The sequence below is a fragment of the Mobula hypostoma genome, chromosome 27, assembly GCF_963921235.1.
Source record: "Mobula hypostoma chromosome 27, sMobHyp1.1, whole genome shotgun sequence".
Taxonomy (NCBI): domain Eukaryota; kingdom Metazoa; phylum Chordata; class Chondrichthyes; order Myliobatiformes; family Myliobatidae; genus Mobula; species Mobula hypostoma.
In genome coordinates this window covers 34,129,546-34,146,991 of record NC_086123.1, presented here as the reverse complement: position 1 = coordinate 34,146,991, position 17,446 = coordinate 34,129,546, and the positions used below count along the sequence as shown (strand labels likewise).

Below are 17,446 nucleotides of genomic sequence, written 5' to 3'. Positions count from 1 at the left end.
TTCTACTGTCAGGCAGGGGACTCTGATGCTTAAAGACAAGAATGGTCAAAATGGGAAACAGCTTCTTCCCTCAAGCCATTAGGCTTCTGAACTTTCTGCCACCTTGCATTCGAAGTGTCACCAGTTAATTTGTCTACCCTACAATCTTTAATTTATGCACTTTATTTTGTTTATTTATGCATAACTCATTTGCAGATTTAATTCTTACTTTCCTAAGTTATCTTGTGTTATGCATACTGCAGTGCTTTACATCCTGGTCTGAAGAAACATTGTCTGGTTTGACGATATACATGTAAATAGTTAAACAACAATAAACTTGACTTGGTCATCTAAACACAAGGAAATCTGCAGATGCTGGAATTTCAAGCAACACACATAAAAGTTGCTGGTGAACGCAGTAGGCCAGGCAGCATCTATTGGAAGAGGTACAGTCGACGTTTCGGGCCAAGACCCTTTGTCAGGATTAACTGAAAGAAGAGCTAGTAAGAAATTTGAAAGTGGGAGAGGGAGGGGGAGATCCAAAATGATAGGAGAAGACAGGAGGGGGAGGGAGCCAAGAGCTGGACAGTTGATTGGCAAGAGGGATATGAGAGGATCATGGAACAAGAGGCCTAGGGAGAAAGAAAAGGGGGAGGAGGGGAAAGCCCAGAGGATGGGCAAGGGGTATAGTGAGAGGGCCAGAGGGAGAAAAAGGAGGGAGAGAAAAAGAATGTGTGTATATAAATAAATAACAGATGGGGTACGAGGGGGAGATGGGGCATTAGCAGAAATTTGAGAAGTCAATGTTCATGCCATCAGGATGGAGGCTACCCAGACGGAATATGAGGTGTTGTTCCTCCAACCTGAGTGTGGCTTCATCTTTACAGTAGAGGAGGCCGTGAATAGACATATCAGAATGGGAATGGGATGTGGAATTAAAATGTGTGGCCACTGGGAGATCCTGCTTACTCTGGTGGACAGAGCATAGGTGTTCAGCGAAACGATCTCCCAGTCTGTGTCAGGACACTTCACCTGTGAGTCGGCTGGGGTGATATACTGCGTCCGGTGCTCCCGATGTGGCCTTCTATATATTGGCGAGACCCGACGCAGTCCACCAGCCGTTCCACTTCCTCTCTGTACTCCGACTCATCATCATTGTTGATGAGGCCAACCACCGTAGTGTCATCCGCAACTTGATGAAACAAGTTTCAGCATTTTTGCTATACTTATTTTCCTACAAACATTAATAATGTTGAATAATAATTTTACACTATGTTAAAGAACTTGTCATGTACAAATTAGTGGCTGTTTTTTTCAAGATTGAGCAACTTCTATCAAAATATGTTTTGGGTGAGTTACTCTTACTCCTACCAAGGGACTGGAATACAATTCCAAGATTCCCAGGTTTTCGTTTTGTTAGTTCAGCCAGTTTTCATACACACTGACATGGCTTGCTGTTCATAGATGTGTATTTTCCAGTGGTATTGCATTTAGATCTAGGAATCCATTCTTCAGCTCTCATCCATTGTACTGAAGCCAGTTGTCACGTCTGTGCCCTGGGAAGGATTTTAAAAATGAGAACCCAAGTGTTCTGTTAGGGGTGTGGGAGCGTGGGAGCCTTCAAACTCAGAGGAAAAAAAAAGATGAAATCTAGTATGTTTTAGAATGAATTGAAGCATTATTCATGAAACGTCCATTTCAAATGAGATGTTAATGTAAAATGTTTAATTTTCATGCAATGTTCCAACAGCCGTTCAGTCTGACATTCACTCGACCATGATTTTCTGTATATTACAGTAGATGTTCCTTTGATTTACTGGATAAACTGAAATTCTGAGGAACTTTCTAATAGCTTCCTTTTACTTCTAACTTACAGGTGCTTAGTCACAATGTGTATGGCTTCCATGACTTCAGCAATTCTCTCCAGTACAAATTATTCACCCATTTGACCAAATATTCCCCGCTCTTCTTATCCACCTGAACACCTGAACTTTTTCCAGCATTTCTAACCTTTATTTCACGTTTCCAACAGCTGCAGCAGTTTATCTTGAGATTGGATGAAATACCTGTCCGTCAAGCGCCACACCCGCCTAAACCTACACACACCTCACCAAATGTCTAAAACACTCTATCGCGGCTCGCCACGCTCCTCATGGAGCGGATGAACCTTCCAGATACTTGCCAGCGCCGAAGCGGAGCACTTTCGAATAAACAATGGTCGCCGGCCACACCCTCACCGCTTCAGCCGACGCTCAGCTCCCCCGGCCGAAACCGCTTCCATATAAGGAGTGCCGGACGTCTTGGGAGCGAAGGCTCCCATTGGTCAGTCGTGCCGGCTACTCCGGCAAAGGCGCGGCCACTCAGGGGAGCGGGGGGCGCGCAGGCGCACTGGCAGTCGGGCGTTGCTTCCGGTCGGTGTGAGTGAGGAGCGAAGTGTTGGGAGGTGTCGACAGCGCGACAGGGAGAAGGAAAAAAAAGGGTCAAAACTCCAAGTAAGTGGCGCTGGCAGCTCGGGCTGGAGAAGCTGGGTACACTCCAACGCTGCAGTCGGTCCTCTGCAGCGGTTTTACTTCAGATTTCTGCACACCTGGCATTAGCGCCTTCTAGTTGGCAGAGTTGCTGTCGGCACCACGAGAGCGATGCAGAGGCACTGATGGGAATGAATGAGCCGCATCCAGGGCTCCTCGCCTTGGGAGCCCTGCCATTAACCCTCAGGGTTCAGCTCGGGGTCTCTTTCGGGGGCTTTTATTCATTTTGTGCTTTGGCAACTTAATGGTTAACAGGTTTCAGACTTCCCTGTTGTCACTGGTATGAAGATTGGTGAGAAGAGTTTTTGTTAGGACTTCGGTGCGCAGAAATTCAAATGAAAACCTCAGATAGAATGTGTTGAGATGGGAGCATTTACCTATTGTGTTTGATGTCAACTTTCGATGAACTGATGGTGTAAGCATCTAAACCGGTTTATCACCGATCACACCGCGATGCTCTTGTCAAGGACTGACATCAAAATTGATATTAACTTGTGCCTACTAAATTCTGCGTCGTAGCGTAACACATTTGAATCACACGCTGTGTGATTTTACTTAAGAACAAATTTCAAGCAACTCTCTTATAACTGGCTTTTACTCGTTATTTGGGTCTTCATCTTTGATTCATTAGTTTTGAAGTTGATTGGGTCATTTTTTGTGCTATTTTATTGAGGTTTATTAATAACCTGCATCTGATGTACATGATTGACTGGGAAAAAGACAAACCTGGAGTGGGGAAGAGACAGAAAATATTTAAATGTTGAAGGTTTGAATACTTTAACTACCTGGCATAGGTTTTGTTGGAATGACAAGTGTGTAAAGTATGTAGTTGTCCTTCACCAGAGTGGCATGGTAGTGGAGTGGTAAGCAGAATGCTTTACAGTACTAGTGACTCGGGTTTATTTCCTGCCAGTGACTGCAAGGACCTTCTCCTTGTGATTATGTCAGTTTCCTCCAGGTGTTCCGGTTTCCTTCCACAGTCCAAAGACATGCTGGTTAGTAGGTTATTTGGTCATTGTAAATTGTCCTGTGATTAAGTTAGGGTCAGATCAGTGAGTTGATGGGCGATGTGGCTTGAAGGTCCCAACCTGGTATCTTTGCTAGCAAGTTACATTCTTCAAGCTCTCACGTGCTGTTTAGAAGTAGACTCTGCATATCTACTTGTGAATCATCCATTACTTACTATCCTTTGACACTAAACCCCTCGGGGGAGGGGGGAAACTGTTTGGGGTTAACTTACCTTAGTAACACACACAAAATGCTGGAGGAAGTCAACGGGTTAGGAGAGGAATGTAGAATAGACATTTTGGGCCAAGACTCTTCACCAGGGCAGCATAAAATGTCGACTTTTCTTTCTATAGATGCTGCCTGACCTGAGTTCCTCCAACATTTTGTATGTGTTACTCTGGAAGCATCTGCAGAATCTCTGGTATTTATGCCTTGCCTTAATATTCTGTTTTCCCAGCTTTATTCTGCTTGGTTATCCCTACAATGCTCTTGTAATATCGTGTTGAGTTTTATATTTAAGATGTAAACTCAAATTAGATTGTCTGCAAGGTGTGATAAATGTCTATTGATTTATTGACAACTGGCCATGCATTGTGCATGTTTTACATCTTAAATATAAAACTCAATGCGATATTACAAGAACATTGCAGAGATAAGCAAGCAGGAGAAAGCTGCGAAAAGAGAATATTAAGGCAAGACATGAATACCAGAGATTCTGCAGATGCTGGAAAACAATTCAGAGGAAGAACCCTAGTTGTTTTTTTCCCGATTGAGCGGCTTGAGGTTTTGAAATTCTGATTTACTGCTGTGTAGTTCATTCTTTGGCTGTTTAGTTTCAAAGCCACCTGTTGTCACCATAGTACAAACTCCAACCGTCTGAGTGTTTCATGGCAAAGTAAATGCCACATACTTCCACACATTGAGCTTCTGTATCCTTCCCTGCCTAAAATCAGCTAATTCAACACAAACTGGCGCCAAATATTGGCTTGCAACACTGTTGTATGTTAAACAGTGTTCTTACTAATTGAGACGTCAGAAGTGCCACCAATTTGATTTCACTGTTAAATCAAATTTCTGTGTTAATACAAGTTAAATCTATTATATTGAATTTAAATCTGACCAAAACTTTTAATGAAGAGTGAATTGATCAACAGAGTTTTAGAAATTTAAGAATATTCAATTTGTTTTCAATTATTACTGCTGGATTTGGCTTTCTTTGCACAATGTGTCCAGTTTTCAATTGCTGAGAATGCCCTGTGTTTCCACTGGATCTCCCCTTTTATTAAAGGGAAGCTCTAGATCCACAGAGCCTAAAAGCCCGAAGCACTGTGCAATCACAATGCCATAAACTGTTTCATATTAGCATAAGAATTACTTCTATTGTCATCCATTTTAAAAAGTGTCTTAATTTACTGGTTAAGTGTGGTTGAGTCATGGGATGGCAAGAATAAACTTCATTGTTGGTATAATGTTCAGAAATGACAAAATATCTTAATTAAACAAAATGCTCTGAGTATCTTATTCATTGTGAGAAAGATTTATAACTCATGATTGCTGAACTTTTCCTTGAGTGTTTTGTTTTTTTTGCCACAGTCTGCGTTCCGTGATTAATACATTGGACCCTTTGACAAAATCTAGTTTTAGAATAGTAACATTGTACTGGTAATTCAAGACCAAGTTATCACTGTTTTATCAGGATAACCCAATTCAAAAGTTTGAATATCAGTGCTTGCCCTCAGTGTTTTAATTTTGCTGTTTCAGTATGCTGCAGCTGAAGATTACAGTATGGACCAAATTAATGGTGTGTCAGAGAATGGAAATGCACTGCTGTCTGTGGAGACACAGACCCACCAGGAAAAACTTTTCCTTTGGTCATTGACAGTGCAGTCAGTCCTGTTGCAGAAAGACTTCTTGATAACAACTCAACAAACTTGGTTTTTAATCAGGCCCTTATGAAAGATAACTTGGTGAAGTGAGAAACACATTATGCTGCAAATTAAAGTCTTGAATGTTAACAGTGCAGATATTTTTATTTTGTAAAGGAACAGTTAAGTATATCAATTGAAGTTCACGAGGAAGGTCAGTCAGCTTATTTTGATCACAGCTAATGAGTGTTTCTGAAATGTAGGCACTATTGTAATAATATGAGATACAGCAGTTAATTTATACAAATCTCAAATGGGAATGATGTAGCAACCAGGCCGTTTGTTCTAGTTGATTAAAGAATACTGGCAGTGTGCTTCTGTTCCCTGTGCCTCTCTGGATAGTCATTGGGTCGTTCACTGCAGAGAACAAAAATAATTCTTGATTAATTACTTTTTATAAACTGGGGATTTTGTCGTGATCAAATATGATTTTAAGAAATCTGAGAGAGGGCAAAAGAAATTGAGCTTCTTTGTCTTTGCAGTTAATGACATAGGAATATTGGATCTGTACATATTTTGAAATACTGTTGAACAGAGGCAGTCAATTCTGTTGGATCTTGATACATTTTGCGATCCAAAGGTTCATCGGAAATTAAGAGTGAGATATAAAACTTGCTGCTTACAATTGCTTTATTAAGAGCAAAGGAAATGAGAAGAGTGGTGTGTGTGGTGAGAGATGAACAGGAAAAGGGGGGGAAAAAGGCAGAGGAAGTGAGTCTAAAGGAAAGACTGAACCAAGGTGGTCTGATCTTCTTGTGTCAGACCACTGTTTCCACTGACATGCCAGCAGATAAAAGATAACCAATTAAATAGCCAGATTCAAGTGATGTGACACCCACCACTTAAACCAAGAAGTTTCCAGAAAATAGATAGATAGATATACTTTATTAATCCCGAGGGAAATTTGTTTTCGTTACAGCTGCACCAACCAAGAATAGAGCGTAAATATAGCAATACAAAAAAACCCCAACAATCAAACACCAAAATGCAAACTATGCCAGATGGAAAATAAGTCCAGGACCAGTCTATTGGCTCAGGGTGTCTGACCCTCCACGGGAGGAGCTGAACGTTCGATGGCCACAGGCAGGAACGACCTCCCGTGCCGCCAGTGTTGTATCACGGTGGAATGTGGCCAAAGTCCAACAGTAAAAAGTTCAACATCCATTCTGTAAACACGTTCCTTGATCGTAATATACCCCGGATTGCACCATCCGTTGTTAGCCAGAACAGTAAGCATCCAACTCCTTTACGCTTACCGCTCTCAGTGCACTTCCGGTCAGCCGGAACGGTATTACCCACCGAACTCCTCTTCTCCAAAAGTCTCTTGTCTCGACCCGGTCCTCTTTCCTCGGCTTTGTGATCCCCCTCTGTGTGTTTTCCTCCGGATTTCAGCAGGGGTGTCCACCATTCTGCTCACTAAACTGGCCGGTCTTTGCTGGTCCGTGGAATACACAATGTGACCTTGCTTCTGTCCTGTGTGTCGGGATGTAACCATTTCCAGCGCTAAAGAAAACCCAAATAAAACTCTCTCGACCAGCATGTTAGAGAGGGTGCAGCTTCGACGTGTTACCGTGAGGAAAAAAAAATACAAAAAATAACGTAAATTAAAAAGTAAGAAGAAGAAAGTAAGAATAGATCGGAACGGCTGTACCAGGCTGCATGCACGACCGGTGCATGCGCACTAGGACTCAACTCAAAAGTAGAGACAACTGTAACCTCTGAAAAGCTCATTGAACACTACATTTACACGGGTGATTATATTAAACCACAAACAAGCATACAGTCCGAACCAGCAATTCTGAATAAAGTTGATGACTTGTAGATTCAAAAGTGGAACAAGTTTAAAGATTTTTAAAATCTGGAATATGAAATTTTTTCATGTAAACAGACTGCTGGTAATATCCAGCAGGTTTAGGCACCCTCAACAGAAAGAAATACAAAACTAACATTTCTGGTTGATGACCCATTATCAGCACTATAAGTTAAGAGATTTAGCATTTTATAAGTGGAACAGTGTAGGAGTCAGGACAAAGTAAGACAAGGAATTGGCAAGCAACCAGAAGAAACTCAGGGTCATGATTAAAAATGTTCAAGAAGCAATCAGCTATGGTCTTTATAGGTCACCCAAGCAACGTTTTGTTTCTGTAGATTGTGAATACTGCCAGTATCCTGCCCTTGGCTGGTTGGGGAATGAAGAACTGAGGCATTTTGTTTTCAATGAATATACAGCGCACTGCCAGAGTGAGCGATTAAAGATTGTTGGCATTGATCCTTTCTCTTGATTCTTCAAAGAAGTGTAAGAGAATTGGATGTCCGGTATGATTAGTATTCCATTTTCAGCTGAATGAATGATTTGTCTTGCTTGCAGTAAGTGAAGGTTGCCTTGGAATTCAGTATTTGGGGTAGTGAAAGTATTGTGACAAGAACAGGGCCTCGGTACTGAGTTTGACTTTAATGTTTTTGGCATTCTAATAGTATTTACGTCATTGTATTGTTGTCAAAAGCAGCAGTGTCTCTGTTGCAGAATCATAACATTGACACCACTGCCTGTAGAAGCATAGATATGATAAACTGCACCTGATTTCATAAAGTAGTTTATCGTCAATCTCCAGGGGACAGTTCATGATCTGAAAAGAGGTCAGTGAAACAGGACTGAAATGCATCTTTCAGTGTTTCTGCAGTTGATTTAGCTTCCATGGGAAGTGATTGTTTAATACAGATGTATTGGTGTAATAAGCAACAGACATAAAAATTGCTGGTGAATGCAGCAGGCCAGGCAGCATCTATAGGAAGAGGTACAGTCGATGTTTCGGGCCGAGACCCTTCGTCTGGAATTACTATTTTTAGGACACCAGGCAGGGGCTACATTACCCAACCCAAAATCAACATCCTGTGTCTCTGGTTGCTGACCAGCCCAGTGAGAAGGCTGCCCATTTTTTAAAAATGTTCTGTTTATGTATGCAGGGATTTTTTTTCCATGATTTTCATGCCAAAGTGCAGTCAAACTCTTTTTTTCCCCCAGTTATGTGTAAAAACTAAACGGGGTGTTCAATTTAACTAAATGCCAAAAGAAGGAAAAGGGAGAAAATTCTAATGGTTGAGGCCGTCACCTCCCCCTTCTTTCTCCTATAATATTCCTTCCTCTCCAGCCCTTTACCTTTCCCACCCACTTGGTTTCACCCATCAAGCTAGAGTCATTCCACCCCCCAACTTCTTATTCTGCTAGCTTCCCCCTTCCCTCTCAGTCCCGAGGAAGGGACCTGGCCGGAAACGTTTATTTATTTCCATAGATGATGTCTGACCTGCTGAGTTCCTCCTGTATTTTGTGTATGTACAACAAGGAAATCAAATGCTGACTAAGTAGTTTTTAAGAAAATTGTGGAGTAGTGATGGAGAAACAACAGTAATCCAAAGTCAGAGGCGCCATAGACATGGAGACATAGAGCACTACAGTACAGAACTCGGCCTTTTGGCCCATCTAGTCCATGCTGACCTGTTACTCTGCCTAGTCACATCAAGCCACAGGTGAACCATAGCCTTTCATACTGCTCCCATCCTTTTACTTATCCAAGTATCTCTTGGATGTTGCAATTGAATCTGCGTCCATCAGTTCCACTGGTGGCTGGTTCATTACTGGTGCCACTCTAAACACAACACAAGTAACCTTGCATCTGAGCTTTAAACTAGGCTATCAGAAGCCATATTAGGGTGCACACGGTCATATTGAATGTGGGCTGTCAGCCTTGACTCAGTAGTGGCATTCCGAACTGCTGGTTCATTGCCCATAAACATTGCTGCTGCGTTCACCAGCAATTTTTTTGTGTGTTGCTTGAAATTCCAGCATCTGTAGATCTCCTCGTGTTTGGGTTCATTGCCCATTCCTAGATTTGAGGATCTAATGCAGGCTGAGAACCTGGTTTGTCTCATGGCCCAAATGAAAAGTTATTGGCTGTTTTTTTCCCTCTGTCACTGCGGCTTGACTTGCTGAGTACTTCCAGCATTCTGTTTTTTTCCTATTCCCTGGGTAACTTACTAATTTGCTTTGGATTTGTCTTGCACTGCTTGTTCCTTTCTTAGTATATTAACTGTAGAAAAAAAAAAGCTGACCAGTTTAATATGGGATAGTGATTAGAAATTTGTAATTTGCTCCATAGATGAGGTCTGATGCAAAATCCTTCCATGTGACCAGCTGTGCTTTTGTCTAATTGAATTGTACACGTGGCTTGGCAGCTCTGCAAGTATTTTTCATAGTCCCACCCAAGTGAAGTCATAACCACTAAGCCTGTGAGTCAATTTCACAAGTAGGTAATTGCTTACTGAGGGAGTGTTTTGATGCAATTGTAATAGGTCCATGCATACTTTTGGAAATGAGTCCTGATGCTAGGTTTTTGCTCCTTATTTCATCCAACTGGTTCTTGAGATCCAGAGGCAGTAGTGTTCAGCACAATAATTACTTTTCTTTTTTTCTATTCCAAAGCAAAGACTTGTTAATTATTGCATACAGCTTCCACTGACTGCTACAAAGCAAAAACAAACCTGAATTCCCTTCTGGTTTCATTATTGCACCCTGACGTAGAAGCTAGACTTTGAGCATGATTAAGGTGATTCACTCCTTGCTGAGATAGAAGTCAGACAGGAAGAAAGAAATTTGTGTCATGTCAGAAATTATTCACCTGTTTCTGACCACACCTGTGATATAAATGGTGCAAGCAGCGAGATGTTTCCTAATAAGGAGTTCTTGTGATATGGTGTGAGTTATTACATGGTTGTGATCTAGAATGACTGAATTTATTTCAAAATATACAATTTATTGTGAAAATATTGTCTACTTGGCGCTAGTAAACTCTCACCAACTTTTGAGGCTGTCTGTTTTGGTTGTGAGATTTAATCTAGTAACTGTCAGGAGATTGGAAGTTGGTGGTTGTATTTTCATTCTTTATCTCCATCACAACAAACAGTCTGCACCCTCATCCTCCGTCTCTAAGGAATTTATTGTGAGTGTCGGAGTTTTTGCCACACTAATGGAAACTATCCTGTTCATTCTGTCAGGAAGTTGTCATCTTGAGTACCTTCTCTGTCATTTTGTCATGTCCTCCAGTACACATTAACAATACAGTGGTTGAACATGATCAAATTAAAGCCACCCGCATTCCCTCGGTGATTGAAGCGATCCACATTTGCTCAGATTATCACTGGGCTGCCTACAAAATCCACTGCAGCTACTCACCTAGGCTGCTCTGGCAATGTCTTTCAAACCCATGACGTCTGCAGTCAAGAAGGGCAATGGCAGTAGATACATAGGACCACCCGCAGGTTCCCCTCTGAATTGCCCACGATTACACGAAGATGCATCACTGTTCCTTCATTGTCACTGGGTTTAATCTTGGAACTCTGCAGTCAGTACAATTGTTGGCAACACACACTAAATGCTGGAGGAACTCAGCAGGCCAGGCAGCATCTGTGGAAAAGAGTGAACAGTTAACATTTCAGGGGGAAACCCTTCATCAGTACAATTGTTGGGTTTTTTTTCACCAGAAGGACTGTAGCAGTTCTGCACATCCTCAAGGGAAATCAGTGATAGAAAATAAATACTGGCTTTTCCAGCAATTTCTATATCCTGGTGGTGGGGGGCGGCGGTGGGAAGAGGTCTGCTCTATTTTGAGCACATTGGTGTTGGTACATTGTGTGAAACTTGGACTGGTTCCTGATGGGCTAATGCATTACCTCCAACTTGCATGGGATACCTGCTGACCTTTTCTGGGGGCTGGGTGATTTATTGACACTAGTTGCATCGTATTGAAGGCTTGTCACTGACAGAGCAAGGCAAGTCAGCCACACAGCACTTTTCACCTCCCAAAGCAGAAGGTGGTAAGCATACAGAACCTCATTTAGGCGATGTGGCTTGAAATTTCACCGAAGGAAGGTTTTTAAAGCGGAGGTATTTGCAAGTGAGGAGAAAGTAAGGCGAGATATTGAAGTTGGAAATTCCTTTGAACTCAGGCCTGAGCAGGCAGGCAATGATGATATGAAATTGGACGCTCTCATTGGTTAGGAGGTGTTACACCTGCATTCTGAGCCCGAACACTGATTCTGTGAACTGAAGAGTAGAAATGATGTGGGCTGCTAGTGTACTGAGCTTGTAGTGAAGTTTGAATGTGACAGCGTGGGAAGTTTTCTGAGCGTGTTTGCTATGCCTTAACTGTAGATTTGAGCTAGTTGACAGCAAAGTATACTTAGCACTATTTTGTGATTTGAACCCAGGCCAAGGGAGCAGGCAAGTGGGCAGTGATGGGCATTTGGTAATGCATTCAAGAATAATCCTTGCCTAAAATGTACTGGCATGTTCAGTTTTAGTCCTTCCCGTGCAAAGTTGAACAAATGTGAAAAGATTCTTTGGTAGATTCCAAAATATTATCTCCAGCCTGTTCAGTGTTTCCGTAAAAGTTCAGGGTTATTGTCATCTGACTGCACGTACATCCAACCAAGCGAAACAACATTCCTCTGGATCCCTGTGCACCCACAAAACATATATCACATAACACATAAAACAAGATATTACCTCAAATAAGTTAAATATAATTCAAAATGCATGGAGTGCCCAGCACAATCAACAATTCACTCTCCCAGTGTCAGGATATTCATTAGTCTCTCAGTCTGAGGGAAGAAGCTATTTCCCAGTCTGGCAGTCCTAATCTTGATTCAAGATTGTTTAATGTCATTTCTAGTACACAAATATAAAGGAAAACAAAGTAATTGCTACTCCGAATCTGATACAGCATGAAAAAAAACCCTAAAGAGCACAATAAATATAGGTACGTAATATAGCTTATGTACATAGATTATATGTCCATAAAGTGACATATACAGGAGTGTCTGTAGATGAGGTGACTGACAGGAAATGATAAAGTAGTGGTGGTTTGGGGTGGGTTAGTGGTTGGAGCTGTTGATTAACTTTACTGTGTGGAGAAAGTCTGGTGGCCCTGGCATGGATGCTATGTAGCTTCCTCCCTTATGGGAGTGGGGCAGACAGTCCATGAACAGAGCGGGTAGGATCCTTCATGGTGTTGCTGTACCTCCTTCCTGATAGTAGGGGGTCAGTGACATTGTGAGATGGGTGATAGCGATCCTCAACAGTGCTGCTGTCTTTTCATATAGAACATTCCTGGTAAATGTCACAGACAGAGGCGAGGGAGACTCCGGTTGGCTTTTACCATCCTCTATAGGGTCTTGTTGTCTGAATCTTTGCAGCTTCCGTACCATACAATGATGCAACCAGACAGGACTGATGCTCCCTGGCCTGCTGAGTTCCTCCAGCATTTTGTGTGTCTTTCTCAGACCAGACACTCTCTGGTGCTCCTGCAGAAAGATGTTAGAATGGAGACGAGAAGCCAGTAACAACTCCGCTGGGGGCTAATTTACCTCTGTTTTAAAGGGCTCCAGACAGGGAATGGGGTTGTAGACAGTGTAGCGATGTATATTACTGGCAATTTGCTTGATGGGCAGAAATTGACCATTCCAAATTGCAAGTAGTACCATCTTTGCTGGGAAATGTTATCCGTATTATATTTTTGTTTGAAGATTGAGCTCTCCACATAAGTTTACTCTATCTTCAAAGAAGTTTCAAACTGAAAATCTTGCTATAAACTTGTATTTTCTCGAATGTAAAGGAGCAAAAATGCAATTTCATATTTTCAATAGTAATTAAAATCATTTGAAAATAGTGTTTTCAAATTATAGACACAATATCATAAACACAAGATTCTGCAGATGTTGGAAATCTTGTCTAAACACGCTCAATGCTGGAGGAATTCAGCACGTCATGCAGCGTTTATGGAGAGGAATTAACGGTCAATATTTCAGGCCAATATTTCTGATAAAGGTCTCGGCCTGAAACATTGACTGTTCGTTCCCCTCTTTTGATGCTGCCTGACTCGCTGAGCTTCCCCAGCATTTTGTGCATCCTATCATGACCCCATCTCCTTTCCTCAATGCATATGAATCAATGAATGCATAACTTGAAGACTTCTTAAAACCTGGTTTAATTATATTATCACTTTTGCACCAAGGTTTTTCAGGTTTAGAGTTTTGTAAAGGGTGGAAGACAGGCAGGGCAAGAGGCAAGGAGAATGTTGGAGAAGGAAAAACGCAGGTATGAAAGCAGTTGCTGATGTTGCAGCATTGTGGAGTGTGTGAGTGTGTGTGAAAGCTGCTGGAAGTGGAAGGTGACAAAAAACTAATATTCAGGTATTCGGGAAGGGAGAGAAAGGGAACAAAGATATCTTTCTTGATTAAGGAAATATTGGTGCAAGAGCAAATGCCTTTGAGGATTAAAAGGAGTGGCATGGTAATGTAGCGGTTGGCCATTTCAGTGCCAGCGATGCGGGTTCAATTCTGCAGTCGTCAGGAAGGAGTTTGTACATTCTCACCATGACCACTTGGGTGTCTTCCCATGGTTCCAAGCACGTGTGGGTAGTAGGTTAGGCGGTTCATGTGTGCTGTTCTCTAAATTTAAAAAAAAATGGAGATAAACAATGGAGCAATTATGTCTGTGTTTAATAAATCACCAAACTTCCAAAGAATTAGAATTATGAAATTTGTGGAGTATTAATGAAAGACATTAACCTCCGATTGTATTAGGGGAAGAAATCTTTGCCGTATTTTCTCATTACCAAAGAGGGCATTACACAGTCTTTTGAGTATGGGAAGGGATGATTGGCCATGAAAATGACTTAATGGGTGCAGAGAAGATAAGAGAGCTTCATTCATCTGATTATCTTCTGACTGTGTAGCGTGTTCTGGTGGCTATATCCACCTGTGAGCTGTATATTTAGGAGTCTAGAGAAAATGGCGTGGGGAAGAACAAGAGGAGTGGGAGAAGGAGCAACATGGACCCAGATTAGAAGAAGGCACAGAGTTGGGGTTGAAGGTTGTAGAGAAACGTACAGCATTATGTCCACTATTGTTTTTAACATGGGTCAAATCTGAAAAGACTGCAGATGAAGTGTAGAATATAGGAAGATGGCAACAGAACATACAGTGTTGCATTCATTGCCTCTGTATGTGCCAGATGTTTTGAAAACCATTTCTTCAGTGTAGCATTGTTTTAGATTCATTGTGAATTGGAACAGTCTTTAATCTCTGCTCAGCTCTCCAGCTGGAGTATTTGATCATTGTGTTGCAGGAAGTCCACGTGGACTGTCTTGAGTCATCACTTGAAATTGATTTTAAATCCATATTGTCCTACTTGTGTATTTCAGCAGTTCCAGAAGATATTCCATTATAGATAGTGTGTCAGACAGGTGACACAACATATCTGACACAAACTCTGATCATCATTCTGTCTCCATACTGAGTGTCTGGGATGGCATGTGACAGCTCATTGCAAATGGACGTCTATTTGGAAATGTTCAAAATGTTTTTGTTAATTCTGCAAGGTTTAATGGTGGGTACAAATTGTGACCTGGGAAGGGAGAGTTAGACATGAAAATGAATTGCTGGGTGGGGAGAAAATAAAAATGTCTGTTCATTCATCTGTTTAGCTCCTGAATGTGCAGTGTGTTATTAATTTTATTTATTGAGATATAGTGTTGAGCAGGCCCTTTCAGCCTTTTGAGTTGCACTGCCCAGCAATTCTCTCTCTTTCCCCCCCCCCCCTAATTTAATACTAGCCTAATCATGGGACAACTTACAATGACCAATTTAACCTGCCAACCAATACGTCTTTGGACTGTGTGAAGAAACTGGAGCACCCGGAGGAAACCCACATGGTCTCAGGGAGAACAGACAAACTCTTTACAGGCAGTGGCGATGTGGCATTGATCTAACTATGCACTGTTTCTTTAGGCTTTGGCTGGGCACAGCTGCCTTTTTTAGAATTAATTTTATGTTGTTACTGTTCATTTGCAGATTTTAAAGCTCTGCTCTTGCTCCCCTGTAGTGCTTGCGCATCGCCGAGTCTATTATCTATACAAGCTCACGAAACAGGCATTACCAGTAGCATGTCTGCATTATTTTGACTTTATTTTAAAAGCTTTTTCGCTTGTTCTTTGTGATGTGGGGGGAAGCATTTTATAGAAAATGAGCAACTTACTGATATGGGGAAGGCTTTTGGAATAATTACTGCATAGGTTCCTTTTTCTTTGTGGATCTCTCTGACTATTTGTCCCTATTATTTCCCCTCTGAAAAGGGGTGGTCAGCTGATACATAATTGTGCTGTTGCTCTCAGTCTTTTCATTTTGTGTTTTGGAAGGATATTCATTTGTATTCGGAGATTCTAGTTTGTGCGTCCAGCAAAAAAAAACAACTTTAGAAAAGGCCAAAATAGCAGCAAATTATTATAAAGGATCTCTTAAGTCAACAATGGGAAGTGCAGTCAAGACTTCTCTTGTGAGGAAGCATCTGCCTTTGGGGCAGCATTGAATAACTTAAACGAAAACCACATGCATCAACCTGTGGTGTTCCACTCCCTCCAGAGGGCTGATGTTTCTGTAATCCAACATTGATATGGTCATCTCAGCATCACTCTCTACCGATGTTCCTGTTCAATAAGGTGGTGTATAAATTGAAATGTTTGCCCTGTCACATCCTGATTGAGGACCCCAAGTGAAAAATGGTACATAAATACTCTTCATAGTGAAGACAGTTTAAATCAGAATCGGGTTTAATATCGCCAGCATATGTTAAAAGGATTCAAAGTGAATTTATTATCAAAGTGTATATATAAATTATACAACCTTGAGATTTCTAGAAGAGGTACAGTTGACGTTTCGGGCCAAGACCCTTCACCAGTCTTGACGAAGGGTCTCGGCCCGAAACGTCGACTGTACCTCTTCCTAGAGATGCTGCCTGGCCTGCTGCGTTCACCAGCAACTTTTATGTGTTTTGCTTGAATTTCCAGCATCTGCAGATTTCCTCGTGTTTGCAACCTTGAGATTTGTCTGCTTACAGGCAGCCACAAAGCAAGAACCAGTTAAAGAAAAGAAAGACCAACATCCAATGCACAGAGAAAAAGAAACACAAATGATGCAAACAATAGAAGCAGGCAGCAGCATTCTCAACCAAGTTTAGTCCTTGTGTCCGAATCCCTGGAGCAGTCAGAGTAGGCCCAAAGCTTTGGTCTCAGTTCATCGTGTTAGTGGGCAAATGACTGTGAAGCTTGCAAACACAAAGCACAATGGCTGGAGCAGTCTCACAGCCTTAGCGCCATGAAGAGAGGAGTGAACAATGGGGCAGAGTGAGCAAAATCGGCCTGACCCTTCCCTCCGGTCCCGACACCCTGCCTTTCCAGTCTGTGTGCGCTGGCTCTTCAATTGTCCACATACTGGATTGTGCTTCGCATTAGGACCCGGGCCCTGCTGCAGCAATACACTCTAGGCCTAGACCTCAGTGCTCAGCCTGAAGCCATTCTCAACCTCTCCAAATAGGCTCAGCACTTACAGTGCTTAGAAATCTGTGGTTTTTGCTGCAGCACCAAAATGCAATATATAATAGAGAAAAAAAACACGTGAATTACAGGAAGAATACATAGATTAATTAATTAAATTAACAGATGCAGTTCCCTCAATTGCAGGACTCTGCAGAGAGTGATACAGACAGCCCAGCGCAGCTGTAGGTGTGAACTTCCCACTATTCAGGACATTTACAGAGGCGGGTGAGAAAAAAGGGCCCGAAGGATCATTGGGGACCCGAGTCACCCCCAACCACAAGCTGTTCCAGCTACTACCATCCGGGAAACGGTACCGCAGCATAAAAGCCAGGACCAACAGGCTCCGGGACAGCTTCTTCCACCAGGCCATCAGACTGATTAATTCATGCTGACACAGTTGTATTTCTATGTTATATTGTCTGTCCTGTTGTACATACTATTTATCATAAATTACTATAAATGACACATTTAGATGGAGACATAGGTAAAAGATTTTTACTCATGTATATGAAGGATGTAAGAAATAAAGTCAATTCAATTCAAGTAAATAGTGCAAAATTGGCAACTGCATTCTATTTAT

At 41.8% G+C, this 17,446-nt stretch overlaps 1 protein-coding gene across 2 annotated transcripts in view; it reads left to right on the top strand.

Moving 5' to 3' along the window:
- The window catches only part of LOC134338490 (coronin-1C-like), a 181,357-nt gene that overhangs the window by 36,356 nt on the left and 127,555 nt on the right, over window positions 1-17,446 (top strand). Inside the window, exon 1 of one of the 2 annotated variants that reach the window (XM_063034339.1) lies at window positions 2,323-2,471. The exons of the other annotated variant lie outside the window; for it this stretch is intronic. The gene's annotated coding sequence lies outside the window, so the exon portion shown is untranslated. Of the gene's footprint in view, window positions 1-2,322; window positions 2,472-17,446 lie in introns of those variants that run through there. 2 annotated transcript variants of the gene reach the window in all.